The 14853-nt window shown below is 47.0% G+C and overlaps 1 protein-coding gene across 3 annotated transcripts in view; it reads right to left on the bottom strand.

Moving 5' to 3' along the window:
* ERG (ETS transcription factor ERG) overlaps positions 1–9328 on the bottom strand; it is a 236656-nt gene extending 227328 nt beyond the window's left edge. Inside the window, exon 1 of one of the 3 annotated variants that reach the window (XM_061167307.1) lies at positions 9251–9328. The gene's annotated coding sequence lies outside the window, so the exon portion shown is untranslated. The remainder of the gene's footprint in view (positions 1–9250) is intronic. The other 2 variants (XM_061167302.1, XM_061167305.1) reach the window with 2 other exon arrangements.
* Between the last annotated feature and the right edge of the window lie 5525 nt (positions 9329–14853).

The raw sequence follows: 14853 nt of genomic DNA, 5'->3' as shown, positions 1-14853 counted from the left end.
ACTCAGCCATGTCTGACTCTTTATGACCCCATGGACTATAGCCCGCCAGGCTCTTCTATCCAGGGAATTCTCCAGGCAAGAAGACTAGAGTGGGTTGCCAGTCCCTTCTCCAGGGGATCGTCCCAACCCAGGGATCAAGTCCAGGTCTCCTGCATTGCAGGCAGATTCTTTACAGTCTGTCTGAGCTACCAGACATGATCTCAAACTCTGACCCGCCCTCAAAACGAGCTGGGAAACTGAGGAGGAACCGAGAAGCTTCAACCAGAAGACTCTGGGATTCTCGGAGCCCTTCCCTCCGAGCTGAATTCTCACTTCCCATGATGGGACCCTGCCAGCCTCCTGGGGTTTCTAACTACAGTGAAACAGGATCAACATTCTGGATATCCAAGACCACAGACGCATCACACAAGTCACAAAGGCCATTTGATCTGTAACCCAGAAAGACATAAACTTAATAAGGACTGTTTATGTCTCATGTCTTTAACGGGGAGGTCTGGGGTACTTTCAAGGCATAAGGATGAAGCTGTGGGGAAGGGGATATATAGATTCCAGATGCGATACAGCCACGCCCTTCCAGGGATGGAGAAGGGGAAACAATTGATACAGATACCCAGAGTTCAGTCCTGAGAGCAGGCAGCCAGGGGCGCTGCCTGATGAGGGACATGGAGAGTACCCAGAGGAGGGAGAACCATGGAGGCGCCACCACAAAGCCTTGAAGAGCAAGAGGCATGTGGACCAGCAGGAAGGCAGAGAGGCGGGGGACCAATGCTCCTCCCATCCCCCCACCTTAGGGAGCCAGGGTATATGATCCTAACCACCACCACCACCACGAGGACCGTCATCAACTCGAGGAACTAATGAACCAGTCAAGGTCAATGAGCGCCAAAGAACTGACGCTTCTGAACTGTGGTGCTGGAGAAGACCCTTGAGAGTCCCTTGGACTGCAAGGAAATCCAACCAGTCCATCCTAAAGGAGATCAGTCCTGGGTGTTCATTGGAAGGACTGATGGAGCTGAAGTGCCAATATTTCGGCCACCTGATGTGAAGAGCTGACTCACAGGAAAAGGCCCTTTTGCTGGAAAAGATGGGAGGCAGGAGGAGAAGTGGGCAGCAGAGGATGAGATGGTTGGATAACATCACCAACTCAATGGACACAAATTTGAGCAAACTCGGGGAGACAGTGGAGGACAAAGAAGCCTGGTGTGCTGAAGTCCATGGGGTCACAGAGTCAGACACAACTTAGCACAACAACTTAGACACAACACAACTTAGACACAACTTAGCAACTAAACAACAATGTGAATGGTGGTGTCATCCTCCAAACCAGATCAGCTAAGAAGCAACACCTCCAAACCCCAGCAGGGTGACCACTCTCCTTCCCCACTGTCTCTTCCTTCCACAGACACCCTCAACTGTCTTTACAGTCATCTGGTGTCTGTTCTTCCTGCCATTTGAGATGGTATCACGGATTTTTTTAAAAGCTCTTCTAATTCACTTTTGTGTTTCCAATGAGCAATTCTCAAATATTTAGTCGTTGATGAATGACGTGATGCTTTTATATCCCTGTAGGAGCCTTTTATTTTCTCTTTTACTTGCCCTTGAACCCTTGCAACACTTGAATCTGTGTTATCTAAAAACACTTTCTCCACTACATACTTCTTGCAATAAATTCTTTGGGTAATATATATGTTTATGACTTTGGATTTCACGACCCAATGTTCTTTTATTATTGGGTATCTTAAAAACTGAAACGATCCCTTCTTCATTCCTGTTTTGAAAACGCCAATGCTTACTACACAAAAAAAAATATTTGATTTGGGTTTCTTTAGATAAAACTGCATCAGGTGCGGACTGGCACACAAGGCCAAAAGGAAAATGAGGATTGTGTAATTAGGGAGGCAAGGCTGTCAAATAGTTAAGAGAAGACCTGGATATCTGCAGGGCTGGGACCAGAATAGAAAAAGGACACTTCCTCCCTGTTTCCCTTCCCAACCCGGCTCTGGCCCATTTGCAAGACCCCCACACAACCATGTGGACATTCCAATCTATACGGCCATGATCTCTGTCCGTCAGGCCTAGAGAGGCACACACAGGAATTGCCAAGGGAGTGGATCTCAAGGACGGAGGCTGTGTTGGCCCCAAAGATGCTCAGGACAGTTTGGGCAGGAGCTCTGGGCTCCCAGGCACTGCAAGTGTGGTGTGCACTGGGGGATGGGCAAGAGAAGGTCCTAGAAGGCATGAGGGCAGGGCTCCTGCAGATGGTAGTGCATCTGAGAAGAGGTACAGGGTCAGATGCAGGATGGAAGCCATATTCGATTTTCTGCCTCAGTTCAGTTCAGTTCAGTCACTCAGTCATGTCCGACTCCTTGCAACTCCATGAACCGCAGCACGCCAGGCCTCCCTGTCCATCACCAACTCCCGGAGTCCACCCAAACTCATGTCCATCGAGTCGGTGATGCCATCGATCCATCTCATCCTCTGTCGTCCACTTCTCCTCCTGCCCTCAATCTTTCCCACCATCAGGGGCTTTTCCAGTGAGTCAGTTCTTCGCATCAGGTTGCCAAAGTACTGGAGTTTCAGCTTCAGCATCAGTCCTTCCAATGAACACCCAGGACTGATCTCCTTTAGGATGGACTGGTTGGATCTCCTTGCAGTCCAAGGGACTCTCAAGAGTCTTCTCCAACACCACAGTTCAAAAGCATCAATTCTTTGGCACTCAGTTTTCTTTACAGTCCAACTCTCACATCCATACATGACCACTGGAAAAACCATAGCCTTGACTAGATGGACCTTTGTTGACAAAGTAATGTCTCTGCTTTTTAGTATGCTGTCTAGGTTGGTCATAACTTTTCTTCCAAGGAGCAAGCATCTTTTAATTTCATGGCTGCAGTCACCATCCGCAGTGATTTTGGAGCCCCCAAAAGATAGTCTGTCACCATTTTCACTGTTTCCCCATCTATCTGCTGTGAAATGATGGCACCAGACGCCATGATCTTAATTTTCTGAAAAGGTCGCCCTATCTTTTACTACCTTTATTTACACAACTGTAAAATGAAAACACCCTTAGTCTTTGTACCAGCTCCTGGTAGACAGCTCTTAAATTTCCTGAGTGTTAAGGGTGATGGAGGGGAGGGGTGGCTTCCCAGGTGGGTCAGTGGGTAACGAATCCACCTGCAAAGCAGGAGATGCAGGAGACGTGGGTTCAATCACTGACTCAGGAAGATCCCCTGGAGGAGGGCATGGCAACCCACTCCAGTGTTCTTGCCTGGAGTGTTCCACGGACAGAGGAGCCTGGCGGGTCACAGGCCCTGGGGTCGCAGAGTCCGGCAGGACTGAAGCACTGAGCACGTACACGCAAGGCTAACGGGACCACGGTTTTGTCTTTTCTTGGAGGGGTCTGTGGCAGGTCTCAGCGGTGGCACGCAGGATCCAGTTTCCCCACCAGGGAACCTCAGCCCCCCATATTGGGAGCAAGGAGCCCCAAACACTGAACCACCAGGAGTCCCAGAACCACGTTTAGTTCTAATGAAGTGACTCGTGATGGACCCCTTGATGGCTTCAGGCTGGTCTCAGAACTTCCCAGCCTTGATGGGAGACCTGGAACGTTCAGCCCCAATCCGACCCTCTCGAGAGAGAGAGGAAGAGCTAGAGACTGAATTCATAACCGATCCTGCCTACATGATGAAAAGTTCATAAAACCCCTAAATGACAGGATGCAGAGAGTTTCCTAGTTGGTGAGCAATCCCCATGTCCCCCAACTCCTTGAGGAGGCCCCTGTGCTCGGTACCCTTCTGGACCTCCATCCTACAAACTCCCATCCATCTATTCACCTGTGCCCTTTGTAAAAAACTGTCATAGGAAGTACAGCACTGTCCTGACTTCTGTGGTTCCTTCTATCGAATCACTGAATCCTGCATCATAAAGCAAACTCCCCCTGGCTATCCATTTTACATATGTAATGTGTATGTTTCAAGGCTCTTCTCTCAAATCATCCCACCCTCGTCTGCCCCCACTGTGTCCACAATTCTGTTCTCTATGTCTGTGGCTCCTTTGAGAGGGAAAGTGTTAGTCACTCAGTCCTGTCTGACTCTTTGCGACCCCAGGGACTAGAGCCCGCCAGGCTCCTCTGTCCAGAGGATTCTCCAGGCAAGAATACTGGAGTGGGCTGCCATTTCCTGCTCCAGGGGATTGTCCCAACTCAGGGATTGAACCCAGGTCTCCCGCACTGCAGGCAGATCCTTTACCGTCTGAGCCACCAGCGAAGCCACCTGTGGCTCCTTTGCTGCCCTGCAAATAGCTTCATCAATACCATTTTCCTAGATTCCATATATATGTGCTAATATACAGCATCTGTCTTTATCTTTCTGACTTACTTCACTCTGTATAATAGGCTCTGGGTTCATCCACCTCATTAGAAGTGAGTTAAATGTGCTCCTCTTTATGGCTGAGTAATGTTCCACTGTGTCTATGTACCACACCTTCCTTGTCCATTCATTTATTGAGGGACACATAGGTTACCTCCATGTCCTAGGGACTGTAAATAGTGCTGCAATGAACTTTAGGGTACATGTGACTTTTTCAATTCTGGTTTCCTCAGAGTATATGCCCAGTAGTGGGATTTTGACAACCCAGAAGGTGGGATGGGGAGGGAGGTGGGAGAGGGGTTCAAGAGGGAGGGGGACATATGTATACCCGTGGCTGATTCACACTGATGCATGGCAGAAACCAGCACAACACTGTTAAGTAATTATCCTCTAACTTCAAAAAAATTACTGAATCCTGGACAGAGGCTGTGGGAACCCCCAACTGTAGCCCCGCTGGACAAAAGGATGGGTAACCTGGGGACCTGATGCTCTTCACTGGTCTCTGCAGTTGGGGAGGGCAGTCTTGTGGGCCTGAGCCTTTAGCCTGTGGTGTCTGGTACTAACTCCGGGAAGTCTCAGAATTAAATCAAATTGTAAGATGCTCAGTTGGTACTGGAGAGCTGGAGACATGGCTGATGGAGTTGGAAAAGACACCACCTATTTGATATCAGGAGGAAAAAAGACCCTCAATTACCACCTCCAAACTGATGCTCTGCAATTCACACATGAAAGTAAAAGACACTTGCACCTTGGAAGACAAGCTATGACAACATATTAAAAAGCAGAGACATTACTTTGCCAACAAAGGTCCGTCTAGTCAAAGCTAACATTTTCCCAATAGTCATGTATGGATGCGAGAGTTGGACTGTAAAGAAAGCTGAGCGCCGAAGAATTGAAGCTTTTGAACTGTGGTGTTGGGGAAGACTCTTGAGAGTCCCTTGGACTGCAAGGAGATCCAACCAGTCCATCCTAAAGGAGATCAGTCCTGGGTGTTCATTGGAAGGACTGATGTTGAAGCTGAAACTCCAATACTTTGGCCACCTGATGTGAAGAACCGACTCATTGGAAAAGCCCCTGATGGTGGGAAAGATTGAGGGCAGGAGGAGAAGTGGACGACAGAGGATGAGATGGCTGGATGGCATCACCAACTCGATAGACATGAGTGTGAGCAAGCTCTGGGAGTTGGTGATGAACAGGGAAGCACGGCCGTCCATGGGGTCATAAAGAATCGGACACGACTGAGCAACTAAATGGAACTGAAGTGAATTCATACAAGTGTGACACAAAGTTTGGCCAGTGTCTATTCAACTGGTTAGTCCCCGAGTAGAAGCACTGTTTGGTGAATCTCCCCTGCATGCTACCCAAGGCCTTTGGGACTCTTAGATTGAATCATGCTCCTGAAACCCCTCACAGGGCTAGGCAGACAGTAAGCACTTCATAGGGCTTCCCTGGTCGCTCAGACAGTAAAGAATCTACCCGCAATGTGGGAGACTCAGGCTCAACCTCTAAGTCAGGAAGATCCCCTGGAGAAGGGAGAGGCAACCCACTCCAGTCTTCTTGCCTGGAGAATCCCATCGACAGAGGAGCCTGGCAGGCTTCATGGCGTCACAAGAATCAGACTACTCACTGAGTGACTAACACTCATTTTTCTTTCAAGCACTTGATAAGTGGCCATCAATACTGGAAATACATGGAGTCGCAAAGGAGTCAGACACGATTGAGCGACTGAACTGAACTGAACTGAATACTGGAAAGAAAACAAGCAGGCCGATACTGTATAAAATCCTGCAACTTTGTGAAAAATAATTCCCAAGAAATAAGCTGCTCACTTTTCATAAGGGTCATTTGTCCTTAATTTTAAAATGGAATTTTTAATTTTAGGCTAACTAGTCATTAAGTCCAGGCACATTAAGTAAAATGACTCTGAGCAAACTCATCATAACGGATCCATTCACTGAAAGAGCCGGTTGTGAGGTTCACTGATTCCAGATGAGTGGACATTAGGTACGTTGGTTTCTTACTATTAATGGCAAAACTTACCCTAAGAACTGCACAGATCTGACTCTCCCCTGGGCAGTGGTCTCCTAAATGGAGCAGGAGGTCAGTGAGACGTCCACCCAGGGCCCACGATTTCAGGAGGCACCCCCTCTCAGCTCCTGCAGGTCCAGAGTCAGCACCCAAGAGGGAGCATCTCCTTGAAACTGGTGCCTCCCTCGGCTCCCTCGGGCCCCAGCCCTGGCACCTGCTCTCCCCAAAGTAAGCAAAGGAGATCAGTGGGAGGTGGAAATACAAGAAACCAAATGTACCTCCACGTTCATCTATAAACAAGAAACTGAACTCCTTCAGTAAGATAAGGCTTTATCTTTCCATCAAATATAAACAACTACTGCAATAGGTTGAACTGTTTCCATCACACAACCCTTCATGGTGGTGTTGCTCAGGTGCTCAGTCGCGTCCGACTTTTTGCAACCCCATGGACTGCAGCATACCAGGCCTCCCTGTCCATCACCAACTCCCGGAGTTTACTCAAACTCATGTCCAAGGAGTCAGTGATGCCATCTAACCATCTCAACCTCTGTCGTCCCCTTCTCCTCTGCCTTCAACCTTTCCCAACATCAGGGTCTTTTCCAGTGCGTCGGCTCTTTGCATCCGGTGGCCAAAGAACTGGAACATCAGCTTCAGCATCAGTCCTTCCAATGAATATTCAGGATTGATTTCCATTAGGATGGACTGGTTTGATCTTGCTGTCCAAGGGACTCTCAAGAGTCTTCTCCAGCATCTTCTCTTGCACCACAATTCGAAAGCATCAATTCTTCAGTGCCCAAACCCCCAGCATCTGAGAAAGTGACCTTATTAGGAGACAGAGTCTTTCTGCAGGTAATGAAGCTAAAGTGGGGGTCATTAGGGTAGGCCCTAACCCACTATGACTGGTGTCCTTAGTTAAAAAAAAAAATAAGAAAATTTCGAAACAGATTTGCATAAAGAGAAGACAGTGTGAAGACATAGGGAGACGATGACCATCTATAAGCCACAGAGATGGACAGACAGGAGGAACCAGCCCTGTCCTCACCCTGAACTCCGGAGCTGGGAGAGAACAAATTTCCACTGTCTAAGCCTCCCTATTCTGTAGTACTTTGTCCCAGCATCCCTGCAAATGGACCCATCTTTACTTCCCATCGTTTAACTGATGAGGAGTACAGGCCCTGATGGGGGTGTGGCCTCAGGAACCATGTCCAATTAACTGCACAGTTTCTTCCTGGACACAAATTCTGCTCAAAGCCCGGCCTAGGCACCATGCCCTGTTGAACCATCTACTCATCACTCCCGCCTTAACGTCAGGAGAGGACAGACTCTTTTAAGTTCGAGGCATAAGTCAGTGATACACCAGCCCCACCATAATCTCTTCGACCGCTGGAATGCTTTTTTTTGAGAAAAGCCTGACAGACCTGAAGAAATAAGGGGCTTGTTTTGTAGATAAAGTGCTAAAATTCTCCATGTTTATTTTTATTTTTTTGCGTAGCTAATGAAGGCAAAGACTCAATCCCTGTGTGGGCCTCTCAAAATGAGGTGGCAATTGAATTCAGGTAAAATAACTACTAACCAAATCTGGTAATAGGACAGAAAAATATAGCTAGCATAAAAGCACATTCAAGAAGGTATTACATTGATTTGCATCCCTTCAGTAACAGAGACAGTGTTTTATTAGTTAGTTTCTGTTCTTATCACAATTCTTCAAAAGCATTGTTTCCTATAATTTTATACTATATAATACCACCTGTTAAAATAGTACTTAAGGATCTTGGAAATATATTCAATATTAAAACTATCTATTGAATAAAACAGTTCAATAGAATATATATTTATAATACATTCTTCTAGAATTGCAACGGGCTTCTCAGGTGGCACAGTGGTAAAGAATCCGCCTGCCAATGCAGGAGGCATAAGAGACTCGGGTTCAATCCCTGGGTCGGGAAGATGCCTTGGAGGAGGAAATGGCAACCCACTCCAGCATTCTTGCCTGGAGAATCCCATGGACAGAGGAGCCTGGTGGGCTACAGTCCACTGACTCCTTGCAAGGAGTCAAATACAACTTAACGAGTGAAAAACAACACAGTTGCCATATCACTTTATTGGGAAATTGTTCTACTCTGAAGAACTTTTTCTTCCAAAGTATGGTGCTCCTTTAAAAATAGATTTCTCAAATCAATACTGCAATTATCCTTTAATTAAAAATAAATTAAAAAATAGATTTCTCATTTTTGCTTATTACACTGATGCCACTGGAAACTCAGAAACACAAAGTCTCCTATGTATATAGGTGGATAATCCTAAAATAAAGTTGTACATAATTATTCAGAAAATAGGAACTGAGCAGAGAATCACATAAATTATCAGCCCAAGACAGAACCCTTCTACCTCCTCGCTCAACGTAAGAATTGCTGCTTATCTTCACAGTGTACTTTGCCATGAAGCTATCCTCATGAACCAACAATTTCCATGTCAAAAAATAGCTTGAATAAAGAAAGAGGGCAAGCAAAAAATTTTTAAAAAGCACAGCTCTGTAGACACTGTGATTGGCTCTTTGTTTCTTCTGGATGGAGCAGAAGAAAGCAGAAGGTAGAACTTACAAAGTGGTGACTTTAAAAACTCCCCAATGCGGAAGGCAGGAGCAGGTGGGACTGGGTCAAGGGCATTTTATGTGGTAGGTGGGGGGCAGAGAATCTAGGGAACAACCTAGGTTCCTCAAAGTACATTAAAGGACCCCAGAAAAGGTCTTGGAGGTTTGGGACCCCCAAATACCAAATACTGAAAGTACAAAATCTTTACATTCACCTTTTTCTAAAGACTCTAGAAAGGCAGGACTTTTCTGGGGCTTTTTGTTTTACCTTGAATCGCCCTCGGCTCCCCCATCCTTTTCCTCTATGAGTCATTTGTCTTGCCTTTGGTCAACACGGCTTCTTCTTGGACCTTCAAAGATCTTGGAACAACCTGAAAGAGTATTTCAATATAGTAAACCTTGGGTTTTTTCCCCAAATACTAAGACCAAGGATCAACTGTACATTTAGTGACAAAACCTACTGCTAAAATATTATTTTACAGTGTCTTAAAAGAGGGATGAACTTAAAATTCTTTCTTCTAAAAAAAAAGTAAGGGGGCAGAGTTGGGGCAGCATTTCTCCAAATAAAGTTCAGCATCATAAAGCAAAAACTAGGAACGAGATAAAGGCCAAGCTGTAACGGACGTACTGACATCCACGTATACTTTTGCAAAGAAAATATTTTGAAAATCTTGTCCTTTCCTCCCAGCTCCCAGCTTTAGTAATAATAGTTTCCCCAGATGAGTATTTCAGCACTGCTCTCTGCTCCAAACAGTGATGGGGTTTATTCAACATCCTGAGAACAGTAATTAGACAACTTTTTCAGTCACATGTGTAGATGCCACAAGGATCCGTATTTTTTGCCAGCATAGAGCACTATTAAAAAAAACTTTTAAGATGAGAGCAATACTAAAAAAAAAAAAAAAAGTCTTTCTTAGAATATGCCTGTCAGAGCGGCTCTAAAATCCATTCTCTTATTTTTTGGAGATACAGGAATTTCTGTGCTTCTGCAACTTTCCAAGTCAAATAACCAATCCCAAAATATTTAGCACATTTAACAGGATCCTCATAACATGACGAATTGCAAATGACAGCTTTTTCAGTTGAAAATATTTTCAAATTAGAAAATGCCTTAAGTAGTGCATCAAAATCAATATTTGCAATGGGCGATATTATTTATAGATGGTTTCACAGGCCAGCCAAGCCTCCCACTCCACCCCAGAGGCCCCCAGCCAGCTCCACCTGGAGGCTTGGGCCTGTGCATTGAGACACAGAATGCAAATGGCCCAACTGGTGGGGCAAAGGGTTTGGTAGGACACGGAAAATGCAAATTCTTGGGGGGAAATTGGGAAAATTAGGATACAAAACCATATATAGAGAGTCTGATTCCAATATTATATAAGTGTTGGAGAAGGCTCTTCAGAGCCCCTTGGACTGCAAGGAGATCCAACCAGTCCATCCGAAAGGAGATCAGTCCTGGGTGTTCATTGGAAGGACTGATGCTGAAGCTGAAACTCCAATACTTTGGCCACCTGATGCGAAGAGCTGACTCATTGGAAAAGACCCTGATGCTGGGAGGGATTGAAGGCAGGAGGAGAAGAGGACGACAGAGGATGAGATGGCTGGATGGCATAACCAACTCAGTGGACATGGGTTTGGGTAAACTCCAGGAGTTGGCGATGGACAGGGAGGTCTGGCGTGTTGTGGTTCATGGGGTTGCAAAGAGTCGGACACAACTGAGCGACTGAACTGAACTGAACTGAACTCCAATATTATATAAAAAGAAAATAAAATGAGTGAAATGCACGAGGGGGAAAGAGGTACAAACGAACTTAATGACAAAACAGAGGTAGAGTCACAGATGTAGAAAACAAGCCTATGGTTACAGGGGATGAGGGGTGGGGGGGGATACACTGGGAGATTGGGACTGACACATACACATATGTCTACTACATAAAGCAAAAAACTAATAAGAACCTGCTGCCTAGCACAGCGAACTCTATTCAATACTCTGCAATGCCCTATACAGGAAAATAATCTAAAAAAAAGAAAGAGTGGATATACGTCTATGCATCACTGACTCACTTTACTGTACAGCAGAAAGTGACCCTGTAAATCAACTATACCCCCCCCAAAAAAAACAAACCAAGAGGGGAGAAAGAGGAGGAGGAAGAGGGCTCTCAGGAGGTTCAGTTCAGTTCAGTTCAGCTGCTCAGTCGTGTCCGACTCTGCGACCCCGTGGACGGCAGCATGCCAGGCCTCCCTGTCCATAGCCAACTCCCGGAGCTTGAAATCAAAGCCGGAAGTGGTCCTCAGCTTTCCAGCATGAACTACAGGGAGTCTTACTTTCTCCCTTCTAATCATGGCTATTTTCCAAATTTCAGAATCAAGAATACTCATCTTGATAGTCACAGAAGAGCTACATAATGGTCAGTGGATAATCCTAAACGCATCTGCAATGCGCTGTCTTCACAGTGATGGGAGAGAGCCATCTACCCATGGAGCCCAGGGCCTCCCTTCTGGGTGACAGGCTGCTCTGCAGGAAGGCGGGGGGGTGGTGGCGGAGGGCGGCCTGAATTAGGCCACGCTTTGCCCGGCAGCACAGATCTTGAGTTAATTTAAGGTGTCTCCAAATCTCCTCCTCTTTAAACCTAAAAGCCAATATTGATTATTTCTTGGTTGAATGCTTTCCATGGACAAGGGGTTAAAATAGTATTTAGTTTCCAATCACTGCAAAGGCAACACAAGTTTTAAAAGCCTGGGCTCAAATTCCCTCTACTGTGGCATCCTATAGTACACTTTGGTGCCCAAACCTCTTCTCTGCCAAAAGAAACACTTGATTTCCGACGGAATATTGGTGGGCTCGACTTAAAGACAAGAGCAAAGGCCAGAGACGATTCTCTGTGCAATGGGTATTTTTCAATTAGCATGATAATGTTGTTAAAATCTCATCCACCCAGAGGGCACTTTATCTGACAACATAAATTACCCGTAAGCCAGCTGAGCGGCCTCCAAGGATCCAAAAAGATGTCACGAAGTCTGGGGAGAGAGAGGCTTTGCCAGAGAAAGGCACGCTACCAGCCGCGTGAGGTTAACAGCCGGCCCAATCAAAGCAGAAACGTCAGACAATTATGCAAACCAGACTCAGGAACTCAAAAAACATAGCCATTTGAGAACTCTGCTATGAGAGCAAACTGCTCGAGCCAGCTGAACAGAGCCCCTGGTCCCACAGAGAGCAGATGACAAGAGACATGGCGCCCAACCATGTCAAGGGCAAGTGGCTGGAACCCCAGTACCTCCCAGAAGGGGTGAGCCCGGTGTCCTGCACAGTGACAGGTAGAGGAACACACATGATCGTGATCGGTGGAAAAGTCTCCTCGGAAGTGGTCACGGCTGAGCATCTCAAGGGCACAGTTTAATCTGCAAAGCAGTCACGGGGCACAGAGAGACCCAGGCTTGGAGCCAGCTTGGTTCTGACCGCCAGCAGCCAGCAGACGGCTCGTCTGCAATGGACAGCGTTTGTGGCCGAGCCATGCAGACAGACACAAGCACCTCGTGTTCAGAGAAGTGCAACCTTCTCATTCCCCAAACACACTGGACCAGAGGTCGCTTCCTACGCACAGAGATTTTCCTGGCCACCTGTGTCAGCAACAGTGAAGGCATCACAAGCTTAACCTCTGGGAAGATGGACAACCAGCTGTCCTAGAGAGTTGCCTTCTCGCCAGAAAAAACCCTGAACCTTGATTGAACAACAGCCGTCACTGGTGAGAAGGCGCCATGCCCACCAGCAACACCAAGGATGGTGACGGTGAATGGTCACAGAGGACCCCATTCATCCGATTACAGCCCCGTCCCCATAGGTGAGGTTCCCATGTGGCTCAGATGGTAAAGAATCCGCCTGCAATGCAGGAGACCCGAATTCGATCCCTGGGTCGGGAAGACCCCCTGGAGAAGGGAATGGCAGCCCTCTCCAGTATTCTTGCCTGGAGAATCCCATGAACAGAAGAGCCTGGTGGGCTACAGTCCATGGGGTCACAAAGAGTCAGACACAACTGAGCGACTAACACTTTCACTTTCCCCATAAATGGCAAGGGCAGCAGACACCGTGGCACCCGCTTCTCCTAGCAGAGGAAACCCAATGCCACTTGGGTGTGTAGCCCAACCCCCAAAACACCCTGGGGAGGGCTGACCCTGCCCCAACTTCAGGGGCAACTCCTGTCGCTGGGCACCCATTCCTCTTGCCACTGGTTGACTTAAAAGGGAGCATGTGATATCATTTGGGCCAATTCAACCCCGGGGGAAGTGACAGGAAGACTTCTGGAGAAAGTCTCCTGGCCTACAAATAAAGGTCATCTGCAACTGTCCTGTCTGTATGACCCCTGAGCCATCTCAGGATAAAACCATACACCGTGACATCTGGGAAAAGGTGAAGGCAAACCTCGGGATTCTGCTTAGGATGCAGAAGAACAGGATGAGTCAGTCCTGAAGGCACAAGGCATCGGTGCCTGGTGTCTATGTTCAAAAGTCTCTGCTAGGAATACAGCAGTGTCGATGTCCAAAAGAACCACCTTCCTCTCCTTGATTATCTGTATGCAACTCAAACAGAGACTGTTTGAGGCAAGAGTACTGGAGTGGGGTGTCATTGCCTTCTCCGGAGAGGAGTACAGAAGAGGCAGCAATTCCATCTAGCATCAGGGAGTGGCGATGCCTCTTCCAAGGGGTGACATGTTATGGGCGCTTGGTATTCCATAGGTGGGAATGGGAGGAAGGTAAGCAAGGTAAAGGAGACAGATGAGCAAAAGTATGAACGCGAAAGGGAGGAACACTGGAGAGGCTCTTTGGCTACCGAGCACAGTTCAGAGATGTTGAGTGACTTACCCCTATAATTAAGAAATTACAGTGGTGTGTGTCTCTTTCCATGATCTAAGCTCAACCTGCCCTTCAGATCCATTCATTCATTCAAGTCCTCCATCCATCCATCCATCCACCATCCATTATGCATCATCCATCCATTTATCAACATACACTAAGTCAATTTCCTCCAAGTTCAGTCACTGAACTAAGCACTCACTAGAGGTGGGCTTTGCCGTGAGTTCAGGGCCGAGTGGGAAACACAAGGGTGTAAAGGGACAATCACAAACACCAGCACCCCCAACACCTTGCTTGACCCTCCAGCTGCAGAAAAAGTCCCACAAGGGAGCTATGCAGGCAGGATCCAATTGAGCACAGCATCTGAACTACTTGAGAGACTGATGGATGGGAGCTGGACAGCCAAGCACAGGGGCCGGAGCAGTCAGAGAATTAGGAGAATGTCAGAAAAGGTCCTGGCCCTGAATGCCAAGGAAGGACCTTCAGTGAGGCAGAAACAGTTCACATCATCCATCTGCAGAAAGCTGAGTAAAAATGAGCAAGTCAATCAACCAACCACTCAAGGTGAATAAACGGTACTAGATGTGGCAAGTCAACAACCTCTGGGTGACCTCCAACAATGTGGCCAGTTTCCAAAGGTTCACTAGTGGAACGTTGCGAGGATATGTGAAGGTCAACACAGGCTATTCAGGAAAGACGCTGATGGACAGGGAGAAAACGGGAGAGTGTTCAAGGGAAGAAGCACCACTGTGTTCACCAATTCAACATTTGTTGCATGCCTACTGCGTGTGAGAAATAGCCAGCAGCCAGGGTTGGTCCCATGGTTCAGACCCTGAGCTTCCACCACAGGGGGCGAGGATTCAGTCCCTGGCTGGTGAACTGAGATCCCTCATGCCACACATCATGGTCAAAAAATCTAATAAAGTAAAATAATCATTAGAAAAAAAAGAAACGGCCAACAGCTAGAGTACACAAGACTCAGTCCTGCCCTAGATTAGATGACAGTCTAATTAGAAGAAGGTT

This window comes from Dama dama, chromosome 19 (genome assembly GCF_033118175.1).
Source record: "Dama dama isolate Ldn47 chromosome 19, ASM3311817v1, whole genome shotgun sequence".
NCBI classification, from domain to species: Eukaryota; Metazoa; Chordata; class Mammalia; order Artiodactyla; family Cervidae; genus Dama; species Dama dama.
Note: the sequence above shows the minus strand (reverse complement) of the source record. Positions and strands in the feature narration are given on the sequence as shown.